The sequence below is a fragment of the Myxine glutinosa genome, chromosome 12 (assembly GCF_964187855.1).
Source record: "Myxine glutinosa chromosome 12, kmMyxGlut1.1, whole genome shotgun sequence".
Taxonomy (NCBI): domain Eukaryota; kingdom Metazoa; phylum Chordata; class Myxini; order Myxiniformes; family Myxinidae; genus Myxine; species Myxine glutinosa.
In genome coordinates, this window is record NC_136272.1 from 26,333,216 (window position 1) to 26,350,098 (window position 16,883).

The following is a 16,883-nucleotide window of genomic DNA, read 5'->3' on the forward strand; positions in this document are numbered from 1 at the left end:
CACGCTCCCCAGACCTTACACCTCCAGATTTCTTTCTTTGGGGGCTCATGAAAGACCTTGTTTATCGTGAAAAGCCTCGTACCATTCAGGAATTGAAGGCTCAAATCACTGCAAAGCTTGAGGAAATTGATATCGAACTCTGCAAGTGTGTGTGCCACTCTGTGCCTGCTCGGCTGCAATTGTGCATCGATCACGAGGGAGGGCACTTTGAAAATTGCAAGGAAAACAGCTTGGTGCACTTCAGTAATAATTTTCCCCCGAATAAATGGTTAGATAAACATGTCATTCATTTATTTCTACCTTCTTGTACACTGTAATACAAATGGCAAACAAACAATCAACCGACAGAAATATATATATATTGTTGTAGATTTGAGAATTGCTGTGTTTTTTTTAATTGTAGTGTAATGAATTGTTGTAAATATCACCCTCCTTCCTCCATTTGGTGTGTAAAGGTTAAAAGGTCGTACCCGTAGTTATTCCATGTACAATCACATAGCCAATCATAGATCTCCTTGTTCAGTAGTTATCTCCCTATTATGTGTATTAGATTAAGGCTTTGTCTTCCATTAATTGACACTCCATTGCACCAAATTCAAATAAGGTATATTCCCTTCCAATTCCCCTTTTGTCATCAATTGCCAACTGCATTGGGCGGTTTTCGGCGTGCGGTTTTCTGCATTCGCCGCTGCTGCTTTGTGGTTTTCGCCGCAAAACTCCATTGAACACGCGGTCAGATCGGAGAAGAAGGGGGAGGAGCCGCCGAATCCAGGGCATTGGCCGCCGATCGTCATCACAAGGTGGAGCCAGCGAGCCCCGACCCGCCAATCAGGACCGGTGAGAGACCAGCTCGGGCGTGGCGCGGGTTGATCTGGAGGCGCGCAATAAAAGCGCGCGCGGAAGCCTTTGGGGGGGTCGGAGAGAGAGATGCGGCAGATGAGTCCAGAGCGAGGGAAGTGACGGAGCCCCATGAGCAGTACCACGCAGCTCTGACTCCACCAGGCAGCGTTGACTCCACCAGGCAGCGTTGGCTCCACCAGGCAGCTTCGACCCATTACCACGCGGGAACCAGGATCGGTGGCCGTCGAGGTCCAGCCCGACGTCCCGTGCGGGATCAATCCCGAACCATCTGCTCCAGCTGAAACTTCCTCTCTCCTTCCAGTCCTTCGTTCCTGCCTCCATTCCATCCTTCTGTGTACGTGAATTTGTTCTGTGTGTCTTGTCCTTGGGGTGAAGTAAGACTGTAGTAGGTAAGCTAATTTGCACTGTGTCCTCTTCTTCTTCTGTATTTTATTTTATTATCTTTCCTCCTCCTTGGTTTCTTTTGGTTGTAAATAATAGCAAATAAATCATATTCGTATTTCCTACTGCTGTCTTCCTCTTCTTCACATCCGTCGTCTTAGTGATTTCCTTCATTGATTACCTGTGGCGCGATTATGGCCAACGTTCGGAATCGGGTTAGTTTCTGTTAATAGTTCGTGCCGCGGTTGCTAAAACCGCTCGGCAATTAACATCTGTCCGCGGTACGAACGGGGCTGTGCACCTGCCTTTCCGGAGGTAGCTGGGCAGCGACAGGGACCCCGTCGGTCAGTCAGACGAGGGGATTAATCCCCCCTCGGTAAGGGGAACAGAGGCCGACGTTGGGTTGCGTAACAATATAAACAGAAATCGGGCGCTACTTTTGACTCACCCTGTATATATATATATATATATATATATATATATATATATATATATATATATATATATATATATATATTGTTGTGGATATGAGAATGTTTTTTTATTTTGTTGTTGTGGTAAAATGTTGTTGTAAAAGGTTGTTGTAAAATATCACCCCTCCTCCCTCCGTTTGTGGTTGTATAAAGGTCAAAGGGCGTTTCCGTAGTTAGTCCATAAAACATACATGCAGGACACGATATATCCTTTCTTTTGACAGTTATATCTTATTCTGTGTATTAGTGTAAGGCTGTGTCTTCCATTAATTGAAATACTCCATTGCACCAGTGAAAGAGATAGATTCCCTTCATTCCCATTCCCAAAACCTCCATTCCCCCTCTCGTCACTGCTGAGCCCTCGATTACCAATTACCTCCGATCCAATTGCCGCCATTAACCACGAGGCATTGAGTCGGAGAAGAAAGGCGTGTCGCACCTCGTCAGAGGGGAGGAGGGGCGCGCCCGCCCGTCGTCATCCAGGGCGGAGCCCGAGGGTCGCGCGACCAACCAGGGCCGAGGTGAGCACCCCCGATGGGCGTGTCCAAAGCGCCGGGGGCGTGATCGCTGGGGGCGCTATAAAAAGCGCAACCGGAAGTGGTTGAAGAGGAGAAGAAGAAAGAGAGATGCACTCTGGGTTGGTCGGAGAAAGAGAGAGAGAGGAGGAGTTGGTCGCACCGAGAAAGAGAGAGAGAAGAGTTGGTCTGAGTCGGTTGCAAAAGGAGGGTCAGTGGTCACAGTTGGTTGCGGTGGTGAGGAGTCGGTGGTGAAAAGCGAGTGAGACAAGTCCTGGGAACGCAGCGGACGGAGGCCGCAGCCGCAAGACCACCCAACCGCCAAAGGGGGCCTGAACGGCGGTTTGGAGCAGGGCCAAAGAGGAACGGCGGCTGCTGAACGCGCCGGTTGTGCTGCGGGACCCCCCTTGGACCTCTCCCTCTCCCTCCAGCCATCCACCTTCTGCCATTCCTGGCATCCCCCGCGTGAGTCAGCGTTCTGTTTGTTCTGTCCTGGGATAAGTTAAGCCTGTAGGTAAGCTAAATTTGCACTGTGTCACCTGCGTCTTATGTGTTGTAAATAAACTTGATTGCTCCTTTTTGCTTGTGTGTGTAAATAATAAACCCCATTACTCGTCTGTACGTCTTCTCGTTTTAATTCCTTTTCCTCTTACATTGCGTCGCTTTTGTCTTTTCCCTCATTGAGCAGCTAGGGTGCGATACGGCCAAAGTTCTGGGTGAATCGGGTGAGTTTTGTTAGGTCGCGGTTTTACACCACCGCTCGGTCTATAACATCCAAACCGCGATCTATAACAATTGGTGTCTGGGAGTGGAATTCGGGGCCCGAACCAAATTTTTAAAACATCTAGAAAAAAAATTTTGGTCAAAATTACGAGCTGCCGAAATTGGTTTTTTTTTAAAGCAAAACCCGAATTTTGAAATCGCGCCATGGCTGTTCAAGGCGACGGGATGCCGGTGGGAGAGATAGACGGGGTAGAATCGACCCAGGACTTAGGAAAAAAAATGGTGGAGGAGAGTAAAGAAGGTGTGGTTGAGGGTGTATCAGGTGCACAAAATGGCAGCCTCGCGCACGTGGTTGAGGGGGCAGCTGCGGCCGCACCCTTTGTACTACCAACGATGGTCCAAATGCAAGCCTTCATGGCGCAATTCGCCGAGATGCTGAGAATAGACGGGGACCAATTGATGAAAAAAATGGATGCTCATAGTGAGCGGTTGAGTAACCAAATTGAAGCAACAACGAACGGAATGAGGGCCGATAGAGAGGCACGGGAGCAGAGGGACAGAGACCGCAAGTTGGGCGAGCAGGTCCCACGGGTGCACGGGGAGGTAACGCGTGTCGAAAAGCGCTGGTTGAGCGAAGCGGAGGAAAGCACGGGTACAATGACGGGGGTAGAAATCGCGACACGGGGTTTGGAAAAGCCGGCGACCGATGAAGTAGAGGGAATTTTATTAAAGCCAACAGTCGCCGAGGTTAATAAAGAAAAAGCAGTAGCGGGAATTAAAATTGAAGAGATGACGGAGGTAACCCGGGAATTGCAGGGAGAAATGGATTATGTACAAAGTCCCTGCTCAAATCATGATGCTGTACTCGCTAACCCGAATGGAAGTTTGCAGGTTCGCGTGGAGAAAAGGATCCCCCAGGTGAGTCGTGCTGTATATTGTGCGGGTAGATTTTGCAGGAGGATGTTTAGCGACAAAAGAATTTTCGCGCGCTTGGGATCGAGGAAGCATCCGGGCGTTGGTGAAGGGTCCCGTGTGAGTGGAAATGGCACGCGTGGGAGGAAAAAGTGTGCGTCGGCGAGTGGGTGTGTTATAAAGTGTGGGAGTGAAACCGAGTGCGAGCGAGAATGCACGTCGGGGTGTACGGCGAGTGACACGAATAGTGAGTTGGTGGTGGCGCAGGTGCGAGAGGGCACATCGGAGCGCGAGTGTGAAACCGAGTGCGAGCGAGAATGCACGTCGGGGTGTACGAAGTGTGACACGAATAGTGAGTTGGTGGTGGCGCAGGTGCGAGAGGGCACATCGGAGCGCGAGTGTGAAACCGAGTGCGAGCGAGAATGCACGTCGGGGTGTACGGAGTGTGACACGAATAGTGAGTTGGTGATGGCGCAGGTGCGAGAGGGCACATCGGAGCGCGAGTGTGAAACCGAGTGCGAGCGAGAATGCACGTCGGGGTGTACGAAGTGTGACACGGAGAGTAAGGTGGTGGTGGAACGTGTGCGAGAAAGCACACCTGAATTGGTCATGGCGCGGGTGTGGGAGAGCCCATGTGAGCGCGTTAGTGGGTGGATGCAAGAGTGCACGCCCATGGTGAGTGTTACGGAGGACGTAACGGAGGAGAGGTGTGGACCGAAGTGTGCGCAAGAGGTGTGGTGTGTAACAGAGAGAGCGTTGGTGGAATGTACGGACGGCGTTGGAACGCCAGGTTTTGTGAGGGTGAAAGGGGTAGCGTATGCTTGTAAGCATGCAAGTGAAGCATCGATGGTAACCGGTTTAGTGGTTAGAGCGACGGATAGCCGATGCGAGCACTCGGTGCGAGGGGTGCTTGGTTGGGTGCGAGGCCCGGCGTCGATCGAAGCTGCGTCGTTTCTCTTCGAAGCGTCGTTGCCGATTCGGGCTTGGCCCCGCCCCACACGGTCGAGTCCGGGCTTTGTCGGGCGAGGCGACCGGTCCGGTTCGAGGGCGAGTGGGAGGAAGCGGAACGGTGCCCCCTCGTGGGGACGGGGTTCCGACCGGGGGAGATGGAGCCATCGGGCCCGGGACCGCAAGGTGCCGCGCCGAGATGGTGCGTGGAATCTCGGTCCAACCAAACCACCTCCCTTGAACCGAAAGCCGGACGGATTCAACCTGCAGGCAACCAAACCACCCGAATTCATTGCTCGGCTTTACGAAGCCGAGTTTAATGATGTCATGACGCACCGAGGCTAGGATATAGCGGACTGTGATGATGGTGATCGTGATAGTAATAGTGTTTTGGGCCCAAAATTAGAGAAAAACAAAATTTGATGATTGGCAAAGGATTGGCAGTAATGATTGGCAGATGATGAGTAGTGATTGGCAAATTTTTGATTGGTTGGAATTTAGGTGTACAAAATTGATAGTGAGAGACCCCCGATGTGGTGGGATGGCAAATCCACCATCCCTCACAGACGTGGGGCAAAGGAGCTATAGTTTATGGGGTGTATGGCAGTGAAAACTAGCCCGGGTGGGTTAGGTTATATTGTAGGGATCTAGAAGAGATTGACATTAGGTAACGTTAAGGTTAGTTAGTGACTGATACCTGTAGTGGGGACGCAGGTAGATTAGTGTGGATGATAATGACGTGGGAGCGCAATAGTTTAAAGGGACGACTGGGAAGCGCAAGTTTCAGAAGGGAGTAGTTAGCTGAGATGATGCCGTGTGTGTGAGGATTGAACAGGTGAGAATTGGACAGGTGTGATTGCACAGGTGTGCAACTGAACAGGTGTGTGGAGCAGTGTATGAGGGAGTAGTGGTGATTGTGTGTTGTGTTGACCAACTGGTCCAGGAAGAGGAGGAGGGTGCAGGTGGCACCAGGTAGGATTGCACAGGTGTGCAACAACAGGTGTATGTGGTTGTATGGAATAAATGGTATGGAGTAGTGGAATGGATGGTAGTGGAGTGAGAATGGTGGAAATTGTGGAGTGGAGTGGATGGTGCAAAGGTGTGAATGGGGGAAGAGTGGACCCCCATCACGGATACCCGGGGCGGGTAGTGTAAGTGTTAGGTAGAGGGTACAGGTAAATTGTAGTTGGATATTGGCATCTGTGGTGCGGGTGACAGAATGGTATGTGGATGGGTGCGTTGGTGTTGTGGAAATGGCTGGGCGTGTAGCCTGTTAGTGTGTGTAGTTGGTTGGGCGCTCCACCACTGTGAGGATGTCGGCCAGGTGAGGCCGCAGGTGGGCTCTGGGAGCCGGTAGTAGTTGTTGTGGATGGGGCCCGAGGATCCGGAGGACGGACCCGGGTAGCCCAGTGCCAGAGGGCACCGAGTGGGGTGACAGAGCCAGGAGGGGCCTGCCCCAGTTAGATAGGTTAGGGTGAGGAGCTAGGTAAGCTCGGGTGGCAACTGCAGTGGTGGAGGTGTGCAGGTGGGTAGACCCACTGGGAGAGGTACACGTCGCAGCCCAGAAATTGTGCTAGAGCACCGGGAGATGAATCGGGGGAGTGAGACCCCAAATTGAGAAGCACCACAGTTTGGCCAATGGGAATTGGTTTTTAGAACCCATAGTGTAAGAGGGCCAATGGTTTGGCCGGAGAAAGAACCCGGGTAGTGTAAAGTGTGTTAAAATCATTTAGAGGATAGTTAGGATGAAGGATCTCCTCGCACCATCTGCATCCACTCACCTGAGGTGACAGGTACTCCACACCATGCCATGTTTAATTATTTTTACTGTGCAAATGTTTGGAATGTGAGACGCATCATGACGTGGGTGTGACATTGTGCGTAATTCCATCTCTTCCTCCTTATGAGGATTGATGATGAATTGATGATGGCAAATTTTTGAAGTAGAGGGATTGTGGTGACGAATTTGGTATAGGGGAAATATGGGGAAGACGTGACAGTAGTGACGAATTGGTAATGTGTAGATTTTGTACATATGGCGTAAGGGCAAGGGTAGGCTAGGTGACAGGGGGGTGACGTACGGTAGGGACGAGCTTTCTCACTTCGCCCTCCGTACGCATTTTGCCTTGCATTGCCTTTTTGACGTGTACCCTTGAGACCTTACCCCTCGCTCATCTGTCTTGTCCCCCCTTTTTGTCTCCCACATGAGGACCTGAGCGCCGTTGGGCGCCGAGGGGAGCGTGCGTGGGTCGGCCATTGTGCGCCCGAAATTCCCAGAACCAGCTGTCTGCATCGATGCACCACGTTATGGACCACATGTCAGTGGCCGAGCACCACTTATGGACCCCATGGGTTGGGGCAAGGCCCCTCTGCTGGAACCGGCCATGAGGGCCCGAAATCTTGCTGGCGGACCTTGGCCACAGGGCACCGATGCCCCACAGGTGAACCACACTAGTCGGCCCTGTGGGCCATAAATAAAATCAAATAAAAAAAGGACACATTGGGCACACTTTATTGAAAATAGGCCGCCAGTAAGCAAAGCAAAAGAATGACAACATCTGGAAGAACAAATAATAACCAGCAGAGGGAGCCGAAGAGCAAGAGATCACCTGCAGGGTTTGGGTTTGTTGGATTTATTTTATTGATGAACAGTGGTGACTGCACTGATTGGTGCTTGAGGGTGTGTTGGTGCGTTATAGGTGCTTTCATGGTGCATTGATGCAGAGCAGACTGTCCTCCCCCCAGAAAGAACAATTACAGGTCCTGGGTTAGTTTTGTAAATAAAAATAGCGTCAATTGTAAATAATGCTTCCCACCGTCAGTGTGTAGTTTGAAGACCATTCCGCAATTCGGTTAACTGTGGGCGTAAGTCTGTTAGGCAGGGTGCAATGGAGCAGCGGGACACATTTATTTATGTTTTAAAACTGTCGCACTCAGGGTCAGGCTAAAAGTAGAGGGAACTACACCTACATGCCACACTAAGGTAAAAGTAATAGGCCCGGGACGTGCCTAAGGGGAGGAGGGTGCAGTGTTGTGGATATGAGAATGTTTTTTTATTTTGTTGTTGTGGTAAAATGTTGTTGTAAAAGGTTGTTGTAAAATATCACCCCTCCTCCCTCCGTTTGTGGTTGTATAAAGGTCAAAGGGCGTTTCCGTAGTTAGTCCATAAAACATACATGCAGGACACGATATATCCTTTCTTTTGACAGTTATATCTTATTCTGTGTATTAGTGTAAGGCTGTGTCTTCCATTAATTGAAATACTCCATTGCACCAGTGAAAGAGATAGATTCCCTTCATTCCCATTCCCAAAACCTCCATTCCCCCTCTCGTCACTGCTGAGCCCTCGATTACCAATTACCTCCGATCCAATTGCCGCCATTAACCACGAGGCATTGAGTCGGAGAAGAAAGGCGTGTCGCACCTCGTCAGAGGGGAGGAGGGGCGCGCCCGCCCGTCGTCATCCAGGGCGGAGCCCGAGGGTCGCGCGACCAACCAGGGCCGAGGTGAGCACCCCCGATGGGCGTGTCCAAAGCGCCGGGGGCGTGATCGCTGGGGGCGCTATAAAAAGCGCAACCGGAAGTGGTTGAAGAGGAGAAGAAGAAAGAGAGATGCACTCTGGGTTGGTCGGAGAAAGAGAGAGAGAGGAGGAGTTGGTCGCACCGAGAAAGAGAGAGAGAAGAGTTGGTCTGAGTCGGTTGCAAAAGGAGGGTCAGTGGTCACAGTTGGTTGCGGTGGTGAGGAGTCGGTGGTGAAAAGCGAGTGAGACAAGTCCTGGGAACGCAGCGGACGGAGGCCGCAGCCGCAAGACCACCCAACCGCCAAAGGGGGCCTGAACGGCGGTTTGGAGCAGGGCCAAAGAGGAACGGCGGCTGCTGAACGCGCCGGTTGTGCTGCGGGACCCCCCTTGGACCTCTCCCTCTCCCTCCAGCCATCCACCTTCTGCCATTCCTGGCATCCCCCGCGTGAGTCAGCGTTCTGTTTGTTCTGTCCTGGGATAAGTTAAGCCTGTAGGTAAGCTAAATTTGCACTGTGTCACCTGCGTCTTATGTGTTGTAAATAAACTTGATTGCTCCTTTTTGCTTGTGTGTGTAAATAATAAACCCCATTACTCGTCTGTACGTCTTCTCGTTTTAATTCCTTTTCCTCTTACATTGCGTCGCTTTTGTCTTTTCCCTCATTGAGCAGCTAGGGTGCGATACGGCCAAAGTTCTGGGTGAATCGGGTGAGTTTTGTTAGGTCGCGGTTTTACACCACCGCTCGGTCTATAACATCCAAACCGCGATCTATAACAATATATATATATACATATACATATATATATATATATATATATATATATATATATATATATATATATTGTTGCGGATATGAGGACTGTATTTTTTTTTGATTGTGTGTATTATTATTATTGCTTGAGTCTGCGCCTCCTGCCTCCGGAGCTGTGTAAAGGTCAAAGGGCGTCCCATAATTAGTCCATAAAGCATCCACACCACAGCTAATCATAGAATACCCCTGTTCGATAGCTTATATCTTATTATGTGTTTTAGGGTAAGGCTGTGTCTCCCATTAATTGAAATACTCCATTGCACCAGTGAAAGAAATAGATTCCCTTCATTCCCACTCCCAAAACTTCCATTCCCCCTTTTCGTCAATTGCCATTCGCATTGCCAACCAACAATTGCCGCCATTGGCCACGAGGCAGGGTAGGGGAAGAAAGGCGGGTCCCCACCTCGTCATAGAGGGGAGGAGTGAGTCAGCCCCACTCAACCAACCACGAACAAAGGGTTGGACTTGGAGAGGGTGTGGAGAGAAACATCGAGGAGGTTCGCGAAGGTTGAGGGGCGGGGCCTATATAACCCGCAGCTAGGGCGTTTCCCGATGAGATGAGCTTTTACAGAGAGACGAGAGGAAGTCCAAGCGGTTGAGTCCAAGAGAGGAGCTTTTACAGAGAGACGAGAGGGAGTCCAAGCAGTTGGGTCCAAGAGAGGCGCTTTGAGTTGAGTCCGGGAGAAGTCCAGAGTTGAGCTGCAGCTCGAGCCACCGAAACTGCACTTACTGCAGCTCGAGCCACCGAAACTGCACTTACTGCAGCTCGAGCCACCGAAACTGCACTTACTACAGCTCGAGCCACCGAAACTGCTTTTGCTGCAGCTGGAGCCACCGAAACTGCAGCCACAGCAGCGTGAGGCCTGGACGGCAGTTTGGAGCAGGGCCGCGAAGGAGCGGCGGCTGCCCAACGAGTCGATCGATTGCAGGACCAGTTGGACCTCCCTATCCCGCCAGCCATCCATCTCCCGCCAGTCCTATCATCATTCCCCGCGTGAGTCTGTCCTTGTTTGTTCTGTCCCTGGGTTAATTAAGACTGTAGGTAAGCTAGCGTTGCACTGTGTATCTAATATCTTCTGTAAATAAACGTGATTGCTTTCTTCCTGCTTATATGTGTAAATAATAAATCCAATTACTCTTCTGTACGTCTTCTTACTCTTTGTATTCGGTCGCTTTAGAGTTTTCCATATTGAGCAGCCGCGGTGCGATACGGCCAACGTTTGGGTGGAATCGGGTTCTAGTTGGGGAATAACTGTTCGGTCGCGGTAATACCACCGCTCGGTCAAAATAACATCTTAACCGCGTCCGTAACTATATATATATATATATATATATATATATATATATATATATATATATATATATATGTATATGTATATATATATATATATGTATATGTATATATATATATATGTATATATATATATATATATATATATATATATATATATATATATATATATATTTATATTTATATACATACAGACTTGGCATTTAATATGGCATATTTTTTTTGTGGGGGTGAACTTACTTTTCAAGATGTCTTAGAACCAAAAGTTCATTGACGTGGCTTGGATGTTATTTACCGAGCGGTTTTGGTATGACCACGTCTGCACAAGTTACCCGATTATACCCGAACGTCGACTAATCGCGCTGCGCTAGGTCAATAAAGGCAATAAAGGAAAAGGACACACGGCTGGGTTTCAAATGACACGACACCCAGGGTTCAGTTCTCAAGACCTCCGGAGGAGATTATATTCGTTCGGAGGTCAGATTACAGGGACGAGAGGTACAACATAGAAAGACAAGCACTTAGACACAATCTTATATTATTCCCAACAGACGACAGATAAACGGGACAAAGCTGACTCACACGGGGATTGATGGAAAGGACAGCGGGTATCGATGGCTCAAGGTGCACTCTTGGCTCAAGGACAGGGTCGACCCGGTCCGGTCTAGAGATGCGGGGAGGTCGCAGCGCTCGGATGGCGTCTTGTCTGCTCAAGCTGGGGGCGCATCTCACGTCACATCCGGCGCGGGGCCGCGTATATCCGGCGGGGAGTGACACGCCCTCGGCTCGTTAGCTCCGCCTCGTGGAATCGGCACGTTGCTTCTCATTGGGTGCGTGCGGGGGGGTTACCGGCTCCGCCCTTGACGAGGAGCTGACAAGGAGCCCCTTTGTGGTAACCCCGTGGAGCGCATGGTCTGGAGCGCGTTGTCTGGAGCGCATTGTCGATGGCGGCTAACCGAGCCGGTGGGAGGACGCACACTCCCCCCCGCGCAGCGCCGTGCCCCTCTGTTGTTGTAGACGGGGAAGAAGATGGGAGGAGGTATGGGAAAGGTCCTAAACTCACTACTGGTGCCATATAATCACATTCTGGTGCAACGAAGAGTCATAATTAATGGAAACGAGGCCTTAACTGACATAGACTAAGAATAACTAGCAAGATGTCCGAAAGTGGTCTACGTGTGGTGCGGTGGACCTGGGCACGACATTTAATGGGGGAAAAAGGGGAAGGTCGGCTCTACTGATTGTTTACAGACAATGGGACTAGGGAATGGGGGATTGGGGATAGTTGGGGAGTATTGGGGAAAATAGGGGAATATTTACAAGCGGATATGGAGGCCAAATTCCATATTCGCAACATTGCACCCTCTCTACCCTCGGGGCGTCCCGACCCGATAAATTTTTACCTACTTTAGTGTGGCACGCAATGTAGTTCCCTCTACTATTAACTCTACCCTGAGTGCGACAGTTTTACAGATATTCACGAATGAGTAAATATGTCCCCCTGCGACGTTGCACCCTTCTCCTCACAGAAACACACCCACAGGATAACCGAATCCGGAAAGAATTCTCAAACTAAACATACAGCCGGTAGGGAGCATTATTTACACAAGACTACGCTGATATTTACACTACGATCCAGGACCTGTTTTTGGAGGAACACATGCAGATGTTATGCATAGAGAGAGCACGCTTGCCAGCATCGATACACCAACCCACGAGTGCTCTGTGGCCGACGGCCTTTAATAACGTGCAGAGCACCCCTTCCAAGCATCAAGCACCACCCCATCACACAGTGAGCACCATCCGGTGCACCAATAAAGTGTTTACAAATCACCGGTGGTGTCGCAGCCGGCCGATGTTCTGCCGCTGGTCTTGCCTTCATGTGGTGCACTTGGCCTTCTTACTTCTTTTAAACAAAATAAAGAAAGGCGCCAACCGCGTCCATTTCTATATTGTGGCCTTCAGTGGTGTCAACTAAAAGTGGTTCACCTGCATGGCATAGGTGCCACGTTGACCCATAGGTCCATCCACGGGTGGTGCTTGGCCGCAAAAGAGCTGCGGTCCATGGTGGGTGGCCACAAACATTGCGGTCCATATGGTGTATCGATCCAAGCAGCAAGCAGCGAAAGTGCAGGCCCACAACTGCGTAGCCAGCACCTCTCTCTCCTCTCTCTCTACCCCAAAGCCAGATCCTCGGAGGTGGGAGACAAAAGAAAAGACAAGTGAGTAAGGTGGTAAGGGCGCAAAAGTGCACGCAATGTAAGATGATGCACACTGGGGGCACATGGGAACCAGGTGAGACAGGTACGTTTCTATCGTACGCCCCCCCCCCCCCCCACCAGGTAACCTACATGGCCCCTCCCTTACCCCTTACTGTATCCACACAACACAACACTACCCATAAACATCTACTTTACAAATCAACAAACATCCCTACTGTCTTCCCCGTTCCTCCCATAAACCAAATTCGTCTTCTCTCCCTCCTAACCAATCAAATTTGCCATTTTCAACTTTCATCAAAATTTGCCATCTCCAACTCAACATCATAATTTGCCATCACCAATTCATCATCAGTCCCTCCTAAGGAGGGAGAGATGGAATCACCCCAATGTCTCATCCACGTCGTGATGCGTCTCACAATCCACACAGCAATTTCATTTCCTGCAACAAAACAAAGAAAACACAGCTGTGGAGTCATCATCATCACCACAGGTAAGTGGCTGCATATGGTGCGACAGGTTCATCAATCCTAACTATTTCCTAAATGACTTTAACAACTTTACACTACCCGGGGTCTTTCTCCGGCCAAACCATTGGCCCTCTTACACTATGGGTTCTAAAAACCAATTCCCATTGGCCAACTGTGGTGCTTTTCAATTTGGGGTCTCACTCCCCCGATTCATCTCCCGGTGCCCTCGCACAATTTCTGGGCTGTGGCGTGTACCTCTCCCAGCGGGTCTACCCACCTGCACACCTCCACCACTGTAGTTGCCTCCGAGCTTACCTGTTCCTTACCCTAACCTATCTACCTGGGGAAGGCCCTCTGGCGCTCTCCCCACTCCGTGCCCTCTCTGGCACTGGGCTGCCCGATCCACACCCGGGATCCTCAGGCACCCACTCACAACTACCGGCTCCCAGAGCCCACCTGCGGCCTCACCTGGCCGACATCCTCACAGTGGTGGAGTGCCCAACCAACTACACACACTAACAGGCTACACGCCCAGCCATTTCCACAACACTAATGCACCCATCCACAATACCATTCTGCAACCGCACCACAAATGCCAATATCCAACCACAATTTACCTGCATCCTCTACCTAACACTTACACTACCCGCCCCGGGTACTCGTGAAAGGGGTCCACTCTTCCCCCATCCACACCTTCGCACCATGCACACCACTCCATACCACTTACTCCAACTCTCTCCACACACCTGTACTTGCACACCTGTGCTCTCACACCTGGTGCCACCTGCACCCTTCTCTCCCCAAGCGCATTCGCGCTGATCCACACACTCACTACTCATACACTGCTCCACACACCTGTCCAGTTGCACACCTGTGCAATCACACCTGTTCAATTCTCACAAACACGGCATCATCTCAGCTAACTACTCCCTTCTGAAACTTGCGCTTCCCAGTCGTCCCTTTAAACTATTGCGCTTCCTCGTCATTATCATCCACACTAATCTACCTGCGTCCCTACTACAGGTATCAGTCACTAACTAAACTTAACGTCACCTAATGTCAATCCTCGCTCGATCCCTACACACCATATCCTAACCCACCCGGGCTAGTTTTCACTGCCATACACCCCATAAGCTATTGCTCCTTTGCCCCCAATGGGAAGGATGGTGGATTTGCCATCCCACCACATCGGGGGTCTCTCACTACCAATTTTGCACATCAAATTTCAATAAATCAAAAATTTGCCAATCACTGCCCATCATCTGCCAATCACTACTGCCAATCCCTTGCCAATCATCAAATTTTGTTTTTCTCCAATTTTGGGTCCAAAACACTAACCTCTTCACCCAGTCTACTCACTAATGCCTCTCGGTGCGCCAATTCCTGTCCAAAGCCCGGCTTCGTAAAGCCAAGCAATGGATACTGGTTGTTTTGTGCCGGCGGCTGGATGCGTCCGGCATTCGGGGCAGGGACGGGGGCTTACCCGGGTCGAGATCCCACGCACCACCTCGGCGTGGAGCCATCCAATGTCCCGATCTCGACCTGCCGGCGCGTCTCAACAAAAAGTGGTCGCCATGACGACCCTTTCTATCGGGCTGCCAGCTCCGCCTAGTGGAGCACGGACGCGGCCGTTCAAAGCGAGGCCCGGCACGCACCGAGGGCCCGATTCGGCTATAAGTCGTTCTACACTCTACCCCGTCTAACGTCGATGCTTCACCTGGACGCTTACACCCCGCAGCCCGTTCCTTGCTCACACATCCAGCCGTTCCCATTCTCCTCGTACCTTTCCTTACACACCTCGGTACACTCATTCCACTCACAGCCTTGGTCACACACCTGACCACCGAACACGTTGGCACACATTCGTTGTTCGCACACCTCACCAATACACCTCTTCGCACCCCCTCCTCTGTCACCTCCTCTGTGACAATCACAGGTGTGCTCTCACTCGCACATCCTACCACGTGCCTCACTACCAATTCCAGCGTGCATTCCCACTCACGCTCTACCATTCCAGGTGTGCATCCTTCCATCCCAGGTGTACATCCTCGCTCACCTGTCACAACTAACTCACGCTCCATGTCACTCTCACTACTTTCACCTCCATTCCTGACAGCGCACTCACCCTTACTCTTGACAGCGCACTCTTTCCCCATGCACTTGTCCGTCACACACCTTTCTCGCGCACACTCTCCCGTTACACCCTCTGTAACACTCACCACAGGTGTGCATTCTTCCTTGCCTTTGACAGCGCACTCTTTCCCCATGCACCCGTCCGTCACACACCTTTCTCGCGCACACTCTCCCGTCACACCCTCTGTAACACTCACCACACCGCGCTTCCATGTGCCCCCTCGCACACGCGCTACGACCGACTCACTCTCGCCAGCACCCTCACTCCTTGGCACGCACTTTTTCCTCACACACCCCAGAGTCGGACTTTCTTGCACACCTCCTTTTTCGCACACCAGACCTGTCGCACACTTCACCAACGGCCTCTCACGAACACCCGGGTCCATCTCGACCCCCAAGCTTATTAAATCCCCTGGCGCATCATACGCACGACCATATTGGTCACCACTTACACCGGGTCCTCTTCCTCTTCGCTTCTCCTCCATCACCTGCGAATCCCTCATCCGGTTAATGAGCACATCATCACGATCCAAACACAGACTTTGGACCAATTCTTTTATCTCCTCTTTTATCTCTTTCTCATCCCCTCTCCGTCGCTTCTTAATTTCGCTCATCCCTTCTTCCACTTCTTCTAGTTTCTGCTTCACCTCTTTTATTCCCCGGTACGTCTCCTCAAGCTCATCCTCTAAGGCTACCTTGACCGTTTCCATGTGCGTCCTCACCTGTCGGTCCTTCGTCTCCATTACCTCTATGACCTCGTCCAACCTCGTTGTCAGTCCCTCACGTACCATCTGACATTCCCTCTTCGTCGCTATCAAGTCGTCTTTTAGTTCTTTCTGTGTCACTTTTAACCCTCCTAATACCGCAGTGTTCCTTTGAACCTGCTCCGTTAGTTCTTTTTGTCCCTCCGTCAGCTGTTCCACCTCCTGCGTCAGGACCTCTATGCCCCCTTGTAACTTTACCGTCCCCTTTCTCACCTCCTTCTCCATGTGCTCCTTACAGTGCCTCACCTCCTCGCGCACTCCTGGGACCCTTTCGCCCAACCCGCGGTCTCTGTCCCTCTGCTCCCTTGCCTCTCTATCGGCCCTCATTCCGTTCGTTGTTTCTTCAATTTGGTTTCCCAATCGCTCACCCTGAGCATCCATCCGGTTCCCCATTACCCCCATTTGGTCCTCCAATCGCTCACCCAATCGCTTACTATCAGCCCTCATTTGCTCACTATTAGCCCTCATATCGTCCTTCTGCAGGTTGAGGGACGCCTGCATTTGCGCCATAAATTGCTCCATGAGGGCCTGCATTTGGGCCATCCCTCCCACTTGTGCAGCGGGTGCGGCCGCCGTAGCTATTTGCGAGGCGCCATTTCGCGCGCCCGTTACCTCGTGCGTGACGACGCTATTTTGCGAATCTGCTACCCTCACTGCTTCGCTCTCCTCTTGTCCCTCAATTTGGTCCTGGATCGACCCTGCCCCACTCTCCCCTACCGGACCCCAGCTGTCTTGGTCTGCCATAGCGCGACTTTCAAAATACGGGTTTTTATACAACAAAACAAAATTTCGACCGTTATAATTTCGTCGAGCGCAGTAAACGCGCTCCGAATCGATTCTCCCTCCCTGGTTTGGGCCTAACAA

General features: G+C 51.0%; 1 long non-coding RNA gene across 1 annotated transcript in view; it reads right to left on the reverse strand.

The window, feature by feature from the left end:
* LOC144888508 (uncharacterized) overlaps nt 1-16,883 on the reverse strand; it is a 36,439-nt gene that overhangs the window by 1,172 nt on the left and 18,384 nt on the right. The window lies entirely within an intron of this gene.